Source organism: Accipiter gentilis, chromosome 12 (assembly GCF_929443795.1).
Source record: "Accipiter gentilis chromosome 12, bAccGen1.1, whole genome shotgun sequence".
Taxonomy (NCBI): Eukaryota; Metazoa; Chordata; class Aves; order Accipitriformes; family Accipitridae; genus Astur; species Astur gentilis.
In genome coordinates, this window is record NC_064891.1 from 34,031,492 (window position 1) to 34,047,774 (window position 16,283).

The window sequence follows — 16,283 nt, forward strand, 5'->3', positions numbered from 1 at the left end:
GGAGCCCACGGGAAGGCAGGTGTTCTACACGCTTGCAGGAGGCAGCGGGGAGAGCTGGAGAAAATACGATGTGGTTCGGTAAGGACAAGAGCAGAGGACTCATTTTAGGTAGGAATAAACGGCGCACGTCCTGGGTGAGGAACTGTTAGTGAAATAGTGGATCAACAGGACAAAAGGATCTGCTGGGTTTGGAGAGCATCCCAAGCTGAACACGAAGCACGGCTGTGGCAAAAGCAAACACCTCACCGGGTGACGTGAAGGGGGGAATCGCAGGCGAGTGAGGCTTTCTGCACCACTCAGTGCTAGCGAGGGCTCAGCTGGCATTGTCTGCCCTGGTTTGAGCACTGCTGTTCAGGAAAAATATGGATTAATTGGCAAGAGTTCAGCTGAGAGCACTGAGGGTGATGTGCAGTCCAGGGAGCATGGCCTGCACAGGAGGGTGGAAAGAACAGGGTTTGTTTAGGCTGAGGGTCCCCAAATGGTGGGTGCAGAAAGGTGGGGTGTGAGGCGATGTTCTCCCTGCTAAGGACAGCACCAGGAGCCGTGGCTGTGTGGCTGGAAGGGACCAGGAGGTTGGAATTGAGGGAGATGGACAGTAAAGGTGCAAAGCGTTGGAAGAAAGTGTGTGACCTGAGGGGGTGGTGGGCTGGCCACTGCAGGGAAGAGTTTAGGCACAGCTGATCCCACTGGGTGAGCAGACACGGTGGTCCCAGGGGCTCCTTCCAGCCCTCACTTCGGGGGGGGGGGGGGGCGGGGAGCGGAATTAGGGAGGGGAGTGTTTTTGTTGTCGTAAAGTTTTCCCTTCAGCCCGGGCTTTGTGCTGCGTGAAGATGCTCTCCTGAAATCAGAGCAGGCTGCTGCTGCCTTGTCAGCATTTGGGATACTCTTCTGTAGACATGCCGAAACGAGACCTGCGTTAATCAGCACAACGGGGAGATAATTAATTATTCTCAGCACCTTCTCAATGGAAATGTTAGAAAGGAGGGCTAAACCGTCCCCGCTGCCCCCCTGTAATCCTATGCCACGGCTGGCTTTATTGGCTCTAAGGGGAAAAGAGGCACATTTGCTTTCCCGCTGATACAGCGTTAAGCATGCTCACTTCACAGGCGCGTGCAGATGAAAGTGTAATTGCATGGAAGGTGAATTGATTGCAATTAACCTCGGGACTTGGCCTCGGGCTGGGGTGTCCCACCTTCCTCCCTGGGAAAGTGCCATCAGGGGCATAACGCTGATGAATACGTATATCATGGCATGAAACACATACGTTACGGGAGAAAGTACATAAATCATCTAGGAAAACACATATTATAACGAAATGATCAAATTATAAATGAAGCACATAAATCATGAGATTACACCATTGGATCGTATCAGGGACCATAAATTATACAGTGAAGCCCGAGGTTCACTGAGAGGTTCATGGAATAATGAAATGGGACTCGTATAACTTAAGGAAAATGCCGTTATCTCCATGAAATGCAAGCGCAAATATCGAGCCCGACCCGCATGTATTTTTGCAACATCTTCTGTCAGAAAGGCTCACAACAATAGGGCCAGTTAAGCACAATAAGCCCCAAGGAAGCCTCCCCTGCTGAAGCAAACAACGATTACACATTAAAAAGCATGTTCGAAAGATAAGTTTGTAAGGAAGATAAAAAGTCTCCAGCAGGGCTGATAGTTGGACGGCGAAGCTGCTCTGAAGGTTGGTGACACGCGAGCACGCTGAAAAAGCCTCGCTGCTAAGTGCGAAAAGTAGGAAGAGTTATTCTGTGAGCAGCCGCTTGATTTCCTATTGATGGAGAGCGCGGGGTGCTGGGGCTGGTGGGGCGCTCGGGATGGTAGCTGGAAATGGGCTCAGCAAGGCGCTGCCTTGCAGCTGCAGCTAGGCAATTAAAAGTTAACATGAAAAAAATTCAAATCGATACGCTCTACAATTGGAAGCCAGTGGAGTTCAGGGGCAAAAAAAAAAAAGGAAAGGGATATTGAGTGCAGTCATTTCGTACCTGATCTGCCGCTTTTTGCTTTTGTTGGTCTATTTTCCCTTCCTTGCTCACTCCCAAGAGTAATTTGCTTTTTAACCCCCTCCCCTAGCTTGGTTGTTCAAACAGATACAATTCAGCAGAAGAAAGGACAGCCCGATAAAATACAGGCTCCTCATTTATTTTTTCGAAATAGAGCTTTGTTGTTAATCAAACAAGCAGTTGTGAAAGAGCCCGGCTATCCTTCAGCTGCTGCCAGGATCCCATGTAACGGGACGAGTCAGGGTGTTGGTTTTTTTCCCAGTTGGTCACTGTGTGAATGATGCTGGTGCTACAACACGACTCCGGGATTTACGCCTGTTCCCAGCATAGCTGAGCTGGGGTTACGGTTGGCACGTGTGTACTAAGGGATTCCTTAGTCGTAAACAAAGTGTTTGACCCGTTTCATTCCTCAGGGCAAGCATGAGCTGGAGCCAGCTGAATTTATGTACTGGGAACAGCTGGTTTATGGCTGACCCTGGAGGGGCACTGACTCAACCTATTTCTGGCTGAAGATGCTAATAAGGATGCAGAAGATGTCTCAGGTGGGCAGCAAAACTAACATTTAAGGGAGAGTGCCTAAAATGTTTCGTAGCACATAGACATCATTTTTAATTAGCAAGCATACCAGATGCAGCACCTGCTCATACGCAGTAACAAAATCCATCTTCAATAGCAAAACCGGCTTCAACTTGGATGCTGAGCTCCTGCAAGAGAGGGCTCCCTGCTAATTTATTCTTGGTGAGCTTGGGATGGGAACCTGGGTTTGTATCATGGGAAAATAAATACACTTTCGAAGAAAGAATGTGTTTTGGACTGCTAATCCCTGGGAGGGGGAGGGCTGTGCTTAGCCTCCTAACCGAAATAAGTTGGTTAAAAATAAATAAATGGTTGAGCCTGCTAGGTACGAGCATAATCATTTTACTATATGATCTATGCGTTTCATTAGTTGAGGTACACATTTCGCTATAATAAATGTGCTTCAGCAAATGATCTATGCATTTCTTTCTGGAATGTATGTGTTTCACTGGAAAAGGTATGTGTTCATCAGCTATGAGTAATGCTCCTAACGGCACCGCATTATATTGCTCGGCTGGTATCAGCGCAGCATTACACATCCATTCCCTCATGGCCGCGGAGACGCCAATTCGGCAAGACAGCACATATCAGGCCCTGTCACTCCCGCACGGCGATGCTGCGTGGGCCGGAGGGCTCCGGTGCCGAGGGAGATGGCGTGAAGGAGGGGAAGCGGGAGGGCTCGTGTGCGATGCCTGCCTGCCGGGCGTGCATTAGAGGTGCAAAAAGCAGAGGAGGTGGTTTTGGCAGGCGGGCCGGGCTTTGGCAGCACACGCAAGGGGTGAGCCCGCTGGGGACGCGGCAGGGGACGGAGCCCGAGGTTCCCCCACACGCCCCGTCCTCGACCGCTCAGTGCTCCTTTCTGGTTGCCCGGCAAAGAGTAGGGGGATTTCTTTTGGTCCCCAAGCTCGCCCAATGCAGTAGCATCCCCCTGCAGCTCCAGTGGGCCGGACCCTGCCGGAGTCCTTGCAGAGGCGTCCCCATCACCGCTCCAAATTTGAATTTCCGCCTCGTGATCCTCAGCGTCGCCGCTGCCTTTTGGAAACGGCCTCTGCCAGCACCCGAGGTGACTAAAACTACGTGAATAATTGAGAAAAGGTTTCCTAACTGCTTGATAATCAATCCCCTCCCCCAGCAAGGCTCCTCGGCCGTTACAGCATTGTTATTCACTTGTAAGGACATCGCTTATTACAGCAGAATACATATTAGTCTTGGCCATAGGACTAATGATTTGTATCTGAGCCTTCATTTTAAAATCACTTTTCATCAATACATTCATTTTTATACATACAGCTTTATATAATTCATTACACATATTTCCCTTTACTGACCTATTTTGCTGTACCCTGCATCTATCACTGTAGATGCTATTCTGCTTTTCCGAAAAAATCCTGCCTTTTCTACTTTTCTGTTCATTAATATGCTCAGAAGCTGCGGTTACATGTATTTTTTGTATTATCTTATAGTTTTCTCCCCTCCATCTGAAAATGAATGTTGGTTCTGGAGAGGATTGTAAAATCTGAATGAATCTGAATTAATTAGGAGCTCTATTGATGTTACGTAATGCCCGTTTCGGTTTACCCAGTATATGTTTTCTGATTAGTTCCACTCGCTTTCTCTCTCTCTCTTTCTCAAAAAAAAATTTAAACATTTCATAGTGTGTCATTTGGTAGCAGCAGTTTTAAAGGAAACCATTTCTGATGGAACTAGTTCAGCACTGAAATGGGGCTGAGTGTAGCTCACGCTCCAAACTGGGTCAGCTGGGAACATGGGAGACCATTAGGAGACCTGGAGTGTCTGTTTTCCACGAGGGAATAAATATTTTGGGTCAGGTCCTCAGCAAGCACAAGTTGGAATAGGTCACCGATTTATAAGCAGCTCCGGATATATATTGTTATATGCACCTCTTGGAAATGCGCCAGTCACCGAGCAACAGGATCATCATTAAGGGCCTCGTTAAGAGTGGATAATGATAGTCCCTTTTGCCTGCGAGTTTGGGAAGCGGCAGCGTTATGGATGAGCCCGGTACTCTGGGTGCTTTCATCACCCCTTGGTGTCTGTGTCGGTGTGGTACCTGTGGGCTCAAGGGAGGGAGAGACTCCCCTGTGCTGGGCTCCGCATGCGGTCCTGGCCCAAAGGACCCAAACCAGCGAGCAGAAGGGGGCTAGGAGCGCACCCCAGGGCCGGAGTGATGAGCTCAGGCTCGCAGTGGGGGTCCCACGGGGTCTCCCATCACTTTTGCTCACCGCCTGGTGCTGACGCAGCTGCCCCCGGCGGGAGCTTCTCCGTGCTCTGCAGCTCCATGCCAGTCTCCCCAGTGGAGGGGGACCCGGCTGGAGGAGAGCCGGCTCCTTGAAGCCGAACCTCAGATCCCACCCTTGTATGGGAGGGTACAGCGTGGTCGTGCCTAAGGGTGTCTTCAGGTCCCGCACAACAGCTTTGGGTTGGGGGGTGTGAGGGGAGAGCGGGGCTGAAGGTGCTGTCGCTGGTGAACATTGCAGCCGCTGTCGTTGATGGACATACCGTGGATCCGCCACTGGTCTGCAGAGCCCTCCTTCTCTCTCAAAAAGATGATGGGAGATGCTCTTGCTTCTTTCCCAAACAGCACAGCTCCCGGCTTATCTCCTCCTTCAGCTTTTTTCCCCATCCTATTTCATTCTGTGCTTGCGGGGCACATCAGGATACCTGCCAAATATTTGCTGAATCAGGACTATGATTTGTGTACTGCCTTCTCCGTACTCATTTGCTGACTATAAATTTTTGCGTAGACTCTGGGACATGCTTTTTTAATTTGCTGCGAATTGCTGTATCCTTTTCAGATGTTTTTGCTACCATAGCATTATGGTTATGAAATGAAGTTCAAAGAACACTGGTGGGAAGAAGATAGGCTGAAGCATTCCTTTGGTTAGTAAAATGTCTGTAAGTTTTGAAAATAAAAAAATAAGGCGGGGGGGGGGGGGGATCAGATTATACAGATGACCACAAATCCTAAATTACTCTGGTGTTTTGGTCATCGTCTGCAACTCCAGTGGGGAGATAAATCTATTTGCAGCAGCTGCAGACAGCTGAGTCAGGGCCAGAACAGCCTGACTGGAGAGGCATGGTAAAAGTTAGGCGGCCGCTATCACAGGAGGTTTCCTGAAGGTGCAGAGGTTTGGGGGAAGGACAGGGAGGAAATGAATCCATAAAACAATATTCCAAGTTAGCCTGCCATTTTCATGAATTCAAACGTATATGCGGTGCCTGACGTTTGCCAACTTGATGTGCTCCCGCCTGTTTCCAATCTCTAAAAGTAATGCAAAGTGAAGGAGGTTGTAGTTGTCCGAATCCGCTTTGTTTGTTGCAGTCAGCTGCTTCTTATTAGAACGTGATTTAATGTGCATGGCAGCAGTAAAACTACTAGTTTTATGTTCTTTTAATCTCAAATGGAAGCTAAACTTGGTTTTCTAAAATGCTAAAACCAGCTGTGATCTAATACAAGATTCCTGAAGGCCGCAATGCTGGGCTTTTGTCAGGGTAGAAAATCATTAGTAATAGTGTCCCAGATTGCCGAGATGAAGTATTTACAAAGAGAAATTTTTTTTTTTTAAACCATGGAAAGAATAGTTTGTAAACTATAGTTGGTCTGTCTCTTGCTGCAGTTTCCTTTACTTTTTTACCTTATACGCAGTTAATTTTGGAATATATCTTCAGAGATTCTCAAAATAGCTTGAATTATTAGTGCGTTGCTCTTATCCTTTTTGCTTTGAATCTACAAGGAACAGCCTCGATTAGTTAATGATTGTCTAATATTTGTCACAGGCCATCTTTTCTGCAAATCCATTTTCCATGTGTGATAATCGCACCCAGTTGTAAACCTACGGCTGCAAAACGTTGAACAACATACTCGACGCATCCATGTAATGGGTGGCATTCTCATGCCAAATGATTTCAGAGTACTATCAGTGCCAAATATATTCCTGGCTTTAAATGCTGTTTTTCCCCTCATTGTGCATATAAGCTCTGCTTTCCTTGCCATAACTCAGTGTTTGGAGTAGCTAATGATGGTGTCTGATGATGCATTTTAATACGTCTAGCGGGCCAGTACATGCATAAGATGCTACTTGCCTCCTATACTTCCCCCCACGTCAAACAGCGGGCAGACAAAGGCAGAGGTAGATTTTCATTTTTTGTCTCAGGATTGGTGACGCAATACCAAATGTTGGTGGGGTTAAAGCAGAAACCCATCAGGAGATATCGGTTCTTGTGGAAATGTCTGCGGAAGTCCTGTCCCGGCACCTAGTCCAGGCACTCCCAGTGGGTTGAGATCTCCTGGCAGAATTTTAGATTTTGAAGCTCTTAAAGCATAAACCAAGAGAAAACCTTGGAAACGACATCAGCTGTATGTCAATTTCCAAGTGGTGTTTTTGAAACGTAAGTGCAAAGCTGGCCTTTGTACCCTTCGGGCATATGGGGGTGAGTGGATGGAGAAAGAGAGAGCAAGAGAGCACGGCACGATCGCCAGTCAAATCAACCATTTCCCTGCCGATACCACTGGTTTCTCTAATTTCTTTGACACTTAACGTTATGGAAAGGATGAAGTGTTTCAGACCTCCTTTGTGAACTACTCTAATACATCATTTATAAGGATTGCTTAGTAAAACCTTATTGATTGCACCTCAGATGTTGATAGACTAATATCACAGCTGAAAACTGTGACTTATGAAAATTTTTGAGTAGTAAGTAATAGTAAGAGGGCAGGGATTTTGTGGGACTAGCCCACAGAAGAATGAAAAAACCAGGGTTTTTCCCTATCTGAACCAAGAGTATGTAGGGAAAACATACCATTGAGATCTTTGTCACTAGAAAAGATTTGACAGAGCACAAGTATACTGTCTAGGACTTTTACAGGGGCTGGTATGGGCTTCTCCAGCACTATAGAAACAGCCTCCGTGTTCAAAGCTCTCCTTTTGCTGCCTGAGGAAGATGATGCATGACCATGGAAGCACCTGTAAGGGTGAACCGCACTGCTTCAAACTCCAGAGAGGGCACCTGTTGGGAAACCAGTCTGTGCCCTCTCCTGGTAGGTTGCTGGTTGTCTTCCCAAAGGAAAAATTGACAGAGAGTCACACATGTTTGGGGGTGAGTGTCTGAAAACAGGTTATACTGACAAAGAGATTTCCAGAAATTCAGGATCTCTCGAGGGTGGTGGTTATTCCAGAGGGGCAAAGTGGGGGAACTGAAGGGCTTCAGGGAGCAGCAGCTACGTCTTCACAGCTAGAAGTTTCACCATGATCCTAATTACCATCAGCGATGGATTACTTAAGCTAAACTTTATTACTACTATTATTATTATTATTATTATCATTGTCATCATCATCATTAATTTTGAGGCAGAACCTGTAGAGGTTACATGTATGTACCCCACAATTAAAATTTTAACAAAATTTAAGCCCTGAACAAGAGGACAAAGCAGATTTCATTGGGCTCCTCATCTATAAAGCCATTGGGGCCTCATATCAAAAGCTCTCTAGCATGAGATAACCAAGAATAGGGCTTCAATTCCATGGACCATTCGAAAGGTGGAAAAAAACCCCCCAACAGTCCTCAGGGTCTGGTCATAAGCTTTGGGCTGCATGTTCATGGCAAGACTGGAGACGTCTTATAAAACAGCACTTGGTGTCTGAAATACCATTTGGAGCATGAAGCTGCTCCAAAAACATATGGATACGTCACAGTAATCAAATACAATCAAATCCAAGCTCCCACCTGCAATTTGCAATTGCATTTGGATGGGGTTTTTGTATAAGCAACTGCGTTATACCAGTAATGCGGGTTGATTAATTCAGGGGATAACATGATGCTATGTTAGCCTTACAGCACAGTTGCTGCCTGGGTTTGCTCCAAGAGGAACCCCACATAATTAACATGACTCTCACCCTTTCACTTTTAACATGCTTCCTAATTAAGCTCTCCAGGATCTGAACTTCACTTTCTGGCTGCAGTAGCTGCAAAATGATTTATCCCCTGATGATGGTCACTAGCGCCAACCTTGCTGTCAGGGAAGCACACTGATGCATTTAACTCCTCGAATTATTTTATCCCTTCTCCTCTTGTGTTTAAGTATAGAGGTCTGGGGCAAAAACTTACATTTCAAAGCTAGAAGGTAAATGTGCAAATGTATCTATAGGCCGTCTCTTACCCATTTCTGTATAATGGCCGTGTAGATAAGAAACGATAAGGATGCATATAAAATGCCTTTGACCTGTAATTAGCCTATCTTGCCTTTTTTTTAAATCTTTATGTCACTGCATTAGCAGATTAATTAAACCTAATAGATGTAATGAAACGCAAAGAGAGCAGATCGCTGTGTAGAGATTTGGTATTGATTTGTATGCTAAACTGGCGTTAGTGGATTTTAAACAATTATTGTCAATAGGTAAATTTCTGCAATAACTGTTTTATGTATAAACAGGTCATATTGAGGTACAAAGTCTACCTATGTATATAGCGGATAATTGAAGACCCCCCACCTTATTTGTATTTACACAGCACCTCCAGATCTTTGGCCGAAAGCTGCTGTTTACACAATATCATTGTAATTTCACATGACAAATGTGCTACCACGAAGCTAAACATTCATCATTACCCGAGCGCGCTTTCTCCTTCTGTGGGGAGAAGCGCCGTCAACTACTGACACGGGCTCTCCACAGATAACACCGGCTGGGGAATAGCAGTTGCGTAGCGGAGAAATCCCATTTCCAAAAAAAGCTCGCCGCAGATGTGCCCAGAGGCCAGAGGGACCCCAGGTACCGTGGCCCCCGAATCGGGCTGGGCTGCCGCCTTCCAAAGCCGCGATTCCTTGGCTGGTTTGAATCGTGAAGGGCTGCGAGGGCAGGCAGCCCCGCCTGCCCGCATCCATCGCGGCTGCCGAAATGGGAAGGACGTGGAGCCGGCGATGATGAGGAGGGTTCGCATGAATCCCCCGAGCCAGCAAGCAGGGTTTCCTAATTGTCAGCTGCGCTGCGCTGGGCTTGTTTAAAATAATTAGAGTGCGGCGGCTTAAACAGACCTGGGAGGGGGGGGGGGGGGGGGGGAAGGCGGGTTGGGGTAGGCTTTTTTTTTTTTTTTAATCCCTCCGTATGGGTTTTTATCGGTTGCTATCAGCTCCCTGCTCATTTCTGACACCATCACTCTGCCAGGTGGGGGGATGGGGAGGGGGGAGGGGGAGCAGGAAGAAAGGTATTATATTTTAAGTACACGAACGCAGTCAGAAAGAAGCAGGATGAACCAGCCCCCATGTACGCGATGGATGGAAACAATACACCCAATACATCCAAACTATATTATTTTAAAAAAAGGGGGGAGGAGGAAGAGAAAAATCCGCTTGCTCCTCTTCCTCCTCTTTTTCCTCCAAGAGGGCTAGCTGAAATCTTTCTTAATTACCGCTTATTTCAATGACAGAATTGTAATTTATCATTTAGTTGTAATTTGACATATGTTCACACCTTTGCCATTTCCAATTTCCTCCTTCACTCTAATTGTCTGCCTGGCTCGCCTGTCACGCGCACCTCCTGGGATTAATTCGAGCTGTCTGTCTGCAGCGGGCTGTCGGCGCGCTCGGGGCTGCCGGGAGCATGACAGTGTCAATGCGCACACCGTTTAGCCAAGGCATTACCCGGCCGTCATGCTCCTGCCCCTCCTCGGCCCGCAGTGTTTATTGTTTAGCCCGTTTTTGCATTTGTGACTTTTCAGGGTTTTATTAGACTCTAATTACGCTTCCCGGCTGTCAGCTGAAAGGAGAGGAATCCTTGCCGTAATTAGTGGGAGGGGGCCCTGGCAGTGGGGATGCATGGACCGGTAGATGTCTCTCGCTCTGCCTTGAAAATACACACCGGCTTTAAATGCGTTGCCTTCATTTTCCTCCACGGCTGTTTATGCTCCTCTCTCCTGCTGACGTGGCCTCGATAGAGCTATCGCACCCTCCTTCCCCGCATTTTGGTCCCGCTAGCCCCGCTTTCCCTCTTTAACATGCTGCATCCTGCTTCAGCGTCCTCTTAAAACAACCTTTCCGTGGCCACGTCCTGCTCCACCCCAGTGCAACTCCATTCACCGGGGCGGAATTTGGCCCGGGGTATGTTTGCTTGCTGAGGATGGTAATATAGCAGGGAAGGGCACCATATGCCCAGCATGTGCGTATACGCCGTGGCTAAAAATTAACCTGCCAGAAGCTGCTTTTGTTGCCAAGGAGGTGCGCGGGCACTTTCCCCGTGGCCGGTCCCGCTGTGCTCACGCTGAGCCGATCTCCTCATCCGTGTAAATCTGCAACACGTGAGGCTGCTGCTGCCGATCCAGAGACGCTGCTTGTTTTCATCAAGGGAAGCGGTATTTCACCAAAGCGTTGCAAAGTAACACCAAAAATTAGGTTCTCAGCCACGCTTTTCATGGGCAACAGCTGAATTCACGCTGTGACTCATTACCGGGCCCCCTTTCCTCCGTCCCACCCAGGTTTCTCCCCGAGGCTCCCCTGAAGTACAGATGGATGCTCTACACCTCGCCCTGGCAGGGCGTCCGGCGCAGCGGCAAGCACCCCGCTTCACCCGTGGGGGACCACCCTCAGAGCTCCTCTTATGGACAGAGAAGACTGGAGAAAGCCGTTCGGTGTGGCTGCTGCTATGTTTTTTTGATTTATCTTTCAATCTTTGCCTGAAAGGACAGAAAACATCCATTCTTTTCCTAGTTTTCCTGGGGGATTTTTTCCGCGAGCGTAGGCGCGTGGGCCAGGGCTGTTTGCAGATGTTTCACAAGAGCAGGCCCAGCCCCAGCCACAAAAAAGGAACTTTTTTCCCTCGAGAGAAACTGGGCTCAACCAACCAGCTGAGCAGATACTTTGGACTGTTTGAAGGCAGAAAGCAGGCATCGCCCTCTAGCTTGATTATCAGCATCTTCTGTTGTGTGGTCCCCCAAAATCCCCACACCTTCCATTGTTTCCTCTACATTTCTTTTGATACCCAAGTAAAGAGATGCAAAGCAAGCAAAATTGATAAACTGCCTATTCCAGGCGTTAAGTGAAGCCGGAAAACGCTGAACAAAAAGGTAGGAAAAAAAAAAAAGTCAAATATTTATTAATTTTCCAGTGATTTTAAATGTCCCATCCATCAGTACCTGCAGGCACAAAAGAGAAACTCGCAGAAGCCAGAGTAAATTGGCCAGCATCGCCCCCCAGGCTGGGGATGTGGGTGCTGGGGAAGGTGAATTTTGGAGCAGGCTCATTTGCATACTGCATGCCCAGTCCCCGTGTATGACGTCTATGAACGGCGAGCTCTGACCATCACCTTTATTCTTCTCTGCTCTTCTCAATTGGCGTCGCTTTAGGTAAAGTGCTTTAAGCCCAGTCTTGATGGCTCAGCGTGCCTTAATAGATGCCTTAAGTATATCAAATTAAGATAATACCCTGAAAACACAAACCCATCCAATTGGCACAATGCCACGCTCCCTAAAATTAGCCCAAACCCCTCGCTCTGGACCATCCTGAGCCTTTGGTGCCAGCAACTTGGCAACACACCATGAAGACAGTCCGACTGGAGAGTGCAAGCTAGAGGTCGGGGCATCTTGGTGCTTTCAAATCCCAGAGGAATTCATTTCAGAGCCAAGGGTCACTGGGGGAAAAAAGCAACCTAAACCACCACCCCAGTTTAGCTGGGGACAAAAAAGGAATAGCTGGCGGCACCATGAGAGGTCGGCAAGATGCTGCCTTTTGGAAACCCCTGGCTTGGGGCCGTTTGTTGTCCCATAGTGGCTGCCGTGCAAGCAGGCAGAAATGCCCCTTGGAGCCCAGGTACACAGAGCAGCTAACGCAGCGCTGCTAGAAAATATTATTAAATATTTTAGGAGGCAAAACTGAATGGATTTACATTTATTTAGGTTTTTTTCTCCTTTTCAGTGTCTGCTTCCTACACCACTGACCTTTTACAATTATTTCGGTACTTACTGACTTTGTTTTCTGCGTGTTGCTGTTGAGCAGGATTTTTTATCTTCCAGCATTCTCGCCTTTGCCATCTAGGATGGCCAGCCTTCTCACACAGTTTTGTCTGAACACCAGGATTTTTCTGAAATGTCTGCAAACTTTTAGGAGCCGGCATTTCTGGCCACCTTAGCTGCCAAATTATGAGCAACTTGTGAAAATGCAAAGTGCCTCAAGCTGAGTCCTAAAGAAGAAGGTTCTCCAAATACTTAGTCACATGGTCCAGCCTTGGTCTAAAGACTGGGGTATGAGGTGCTCATAATTTAGTATTAGATCTTCACTATATTTATGGCCTATTTCATATACTGGAGCTATTTCACTGGAAACAGTGTTGGAAATCAATGTGCTCATTAGAAGTCGATGCTAAGTGCTTTTGAAAATCACTTTCTTTTTTCATTTCTTCTAGCTATCAATTTTGTTTTTGTTTTAAACCTGACATCCTGAGGCCTTATTCATTAATAGATAAGCAGTAATAAGTAGGTTATGAGCATACAGTAGGCTCATCTTCCATGCCAGCCTACCCCGTGCACTTCCTACCTAGAAATAAATCTGATTTTTCAAGGATGGGGAACTCCTTCAGCTCACAGAGGGTCTCTGAAAATCACATGCTTTTGCTTTATCTGTGATGAGAATGACAAACTCCAAAAGGGAAGGAAAGAATCAGTCTGGACTGCAGCTGGAAAACAACCTTACGGGTAGTTGTACTCTACAGTACCAGCTGCAGTGCTCTGTACTGTCAATGGGGAGGGTAAAGGGGATAAAATAGATGGGCTGAAATCTGAAATTCTGGGGAAGCGGAAGAAGGTGCTGACTTTTGTAGAGGGTTTTTTTGTTTTTTTTTTTTAATTATTACCCTACTTTGGGGGCATTTATTTTCTCAGCAGTGCTATTCCTTCCCTCGTGTCACAGAATACATAGATGTTTCATAGTACTGTCTCACCCTAAATAGTCTGTAACATACATTGAGGAGGAAAAACCCTCTCGCAAGTAAGTCAAACATTGCTAGTCATTCACAGCTCCTGTATGACTGAATGGTCAGCGTGGTTACACCCGCTGTACCCCACAAACATGCCCAGATTTGCCAGAACAGTCCACCCTGAGCATATGGGACAGGGACGGCATCCCCGAGTCTCATGGGGAGAAGTTGAGGTGTGGATTGCTTGGCTTGCCCCAAACTCTGCAAGAAGATAGCGGTGGAGTGCTACTGAAGCAGTCATGGGTGGCTTTTCTTTGGTGTTCCCTTGATCCTCTCTTTAGATTTCAACAAAAACCTCTGTTAATCCTGTTGCTGCTCATGAAACAAAAGAAAGGGGAGGAGACCCCAATAATGCTTGACTGAGAGGTCTTACAAGCCCTTTGCTGTATGCTTTCTGAGCTCGTAGTAGTTTAGTATTGCTCTAGCTCCTACTTGAATGTGCTATAGTGCTCTTAGAGATGCTTGCTCAAGAACAGATGAAGAAAACTCCTTGGCTTATCCTCAGTATGCAAGTTTAATTTATTGCATCCCTATAAATCAAACCTGCTTTTGTTTCAAAATAAAAAGAAAAAAACAACCCAACCAAACACAGTAGTTCTCTGTACGAATATGAAACCCTTTTTATAAATAATGGAGGAAAAAGCCTCTTTCGTTCATGTATGGAAAAAGAGAGCTGAAATAATTTTGCTTTGAAGAAAGCACTCTCCTCTGTCCCTTAACCGTCACTTAGAGAACAAGCACCAACCTCTTAATCCCTAAACATAATGTTCTGGGAAACTATGAGAAGGCAAAATCAAGGCAGTGTCCTCATTGAAATCGTTTTTGTGCACTAAAATATAGTGGTTGCCACTGGTGCCCGCTATAAAATTTTTATATGTAGAAAGTGGCAGGCTATCACACTTTTTATATATGCATATATAAAAGTGACAGACAGAGGAATAGGATGCCTGAAGCTGTAGGATATGAGTGTTGTAGGCCACAGTCCTTTCATTTATTTATTTATTTATTTATTTTTCATCTCAATGGGAAAAGTTTCCTGTCATTAGCTCATTAGCTCAAAAATGCAATACAAATGTTTCCTTCTTTCAAGGACTGAACACACCAAGAGACCATCCTTGCTTTCATCCAGGCGTTTAGCACTGCTGCTCTCTGCTTGCTAGCATTTCAGGGTGAATTATGATGAGTTGTGGGGCTGATTCTGGCTGCTGGGACCATGGGTACCTGCTGTATGGCTCAAGCACCCTGGGCATGGCCAGGGCGAGCATGGGTGGGAGGGTGGCCACCAGAACCTGTCAGGTAAAGCCTCACAATATTTGAGAGCTGGCTGAAATGCTGTTTCTAGCCTTGTGGTGTCCGTCCCTCGGTGTCTTAAAAAACTTAGACCTGGAATACAGAAATAGAGGAGGTAAAGGAGGGGATATACCGAGGGATGTGGAAGCACCACCAGCCGTCCATCTAGTCCAGAGCATCGTCTCTGGCAGCAGTGGCGCTGGAGGCTTCAGGAGAATAAATGGGAATCCCTTGTGTAGAGAAACCTGCTGTATGAGCTCACCACCCATCTTCAAAGACAGGCATATTCCCAGCCACCTTAAATCCAGCATATGCCCATGGCTAGTGGGATTGTTGAAATCCCTGCAGTAGTCCTGGTATCCAGAAGGTCCTTGTTCCTTTTTGCCCCAGAGCATGCAAGTGGCTGTGACTGCTGCAACACATTACGCTGATGTGGCAGTGATGGTGCATGTTGGACTGTGACGTACCATCATGGTTTCACATCATGGTAAGAAGGCATTTGCAGGATGCAAACCTCCCCAGTTTTGTTAGACATGCCTTGTCTTTTGGACCTGGAAATTTTATTTGTACGGAGGTACCTCAGGGTACTCTGCCCCCTGAGCTGGAAGGCAAGGATGAAGAGCAGAATATATCCCCCTTAATCCAGGAGGAAATAGTTAGTGACCTACTGCGCCATCTGGACACTCACAAATCTGTGGGACCAGACAGGATCCATCCAAGAGTACTGAGGGAACTGTCGGAGGAGCTTGCCAAGACACTCTCCATCATCTATCAGTGATCCTGGTCAATGGGGGAGGTCCCAGAGGACTGGAGGCTTGCCAATGTGACTCCCATTTACAAGAAGGGTTGGAGGGAGGATCCGGGGAACTACGGGCCTGTCAGCCTGACCTTGGTACCTGGAAAGATTATAGAACAGTTCGTCTTGAGAACACTCACACGGCAAGTCCAGGACAAGCAGGGGATGAGGCCCGGTCAGCATGGGTTTACGAAAGGCAGGTCGTGCTTGACCAACCCGATCTCCTATGACCAGGTGACCTGCCTAGTGGATGAGGGAAAGGCTGTGGATGTTCTCTTTCTTGACCTCAGCAAGGCCTTTGACACTGTCTCTCACAGCATACTCCTTGAGAAGCTGGCATCTCATGGCTTGGACAAGTGTACTCTTCACTGGGTGAAAAACTGGCTGGATGGACGAGCCCAAAGGGTTTGTGGTGAATGGGGTGAAATCCAGTTGGCAGCAGGTCACAAGTGGTGTTCCACAGGGCTCAGTGTTGGGCTAGTTCTCTTTAATATCTTTATGAATGATCTGGATGAGGAGATCAAATGCACCCTCAGCAAGTTTGCAGGTGACACCAACTTGGGAGGCTGGGTTGATCTGCTTGAGGGTAGGAAGGCTCTACAGAGAGATCTGGACAGGCTGGAT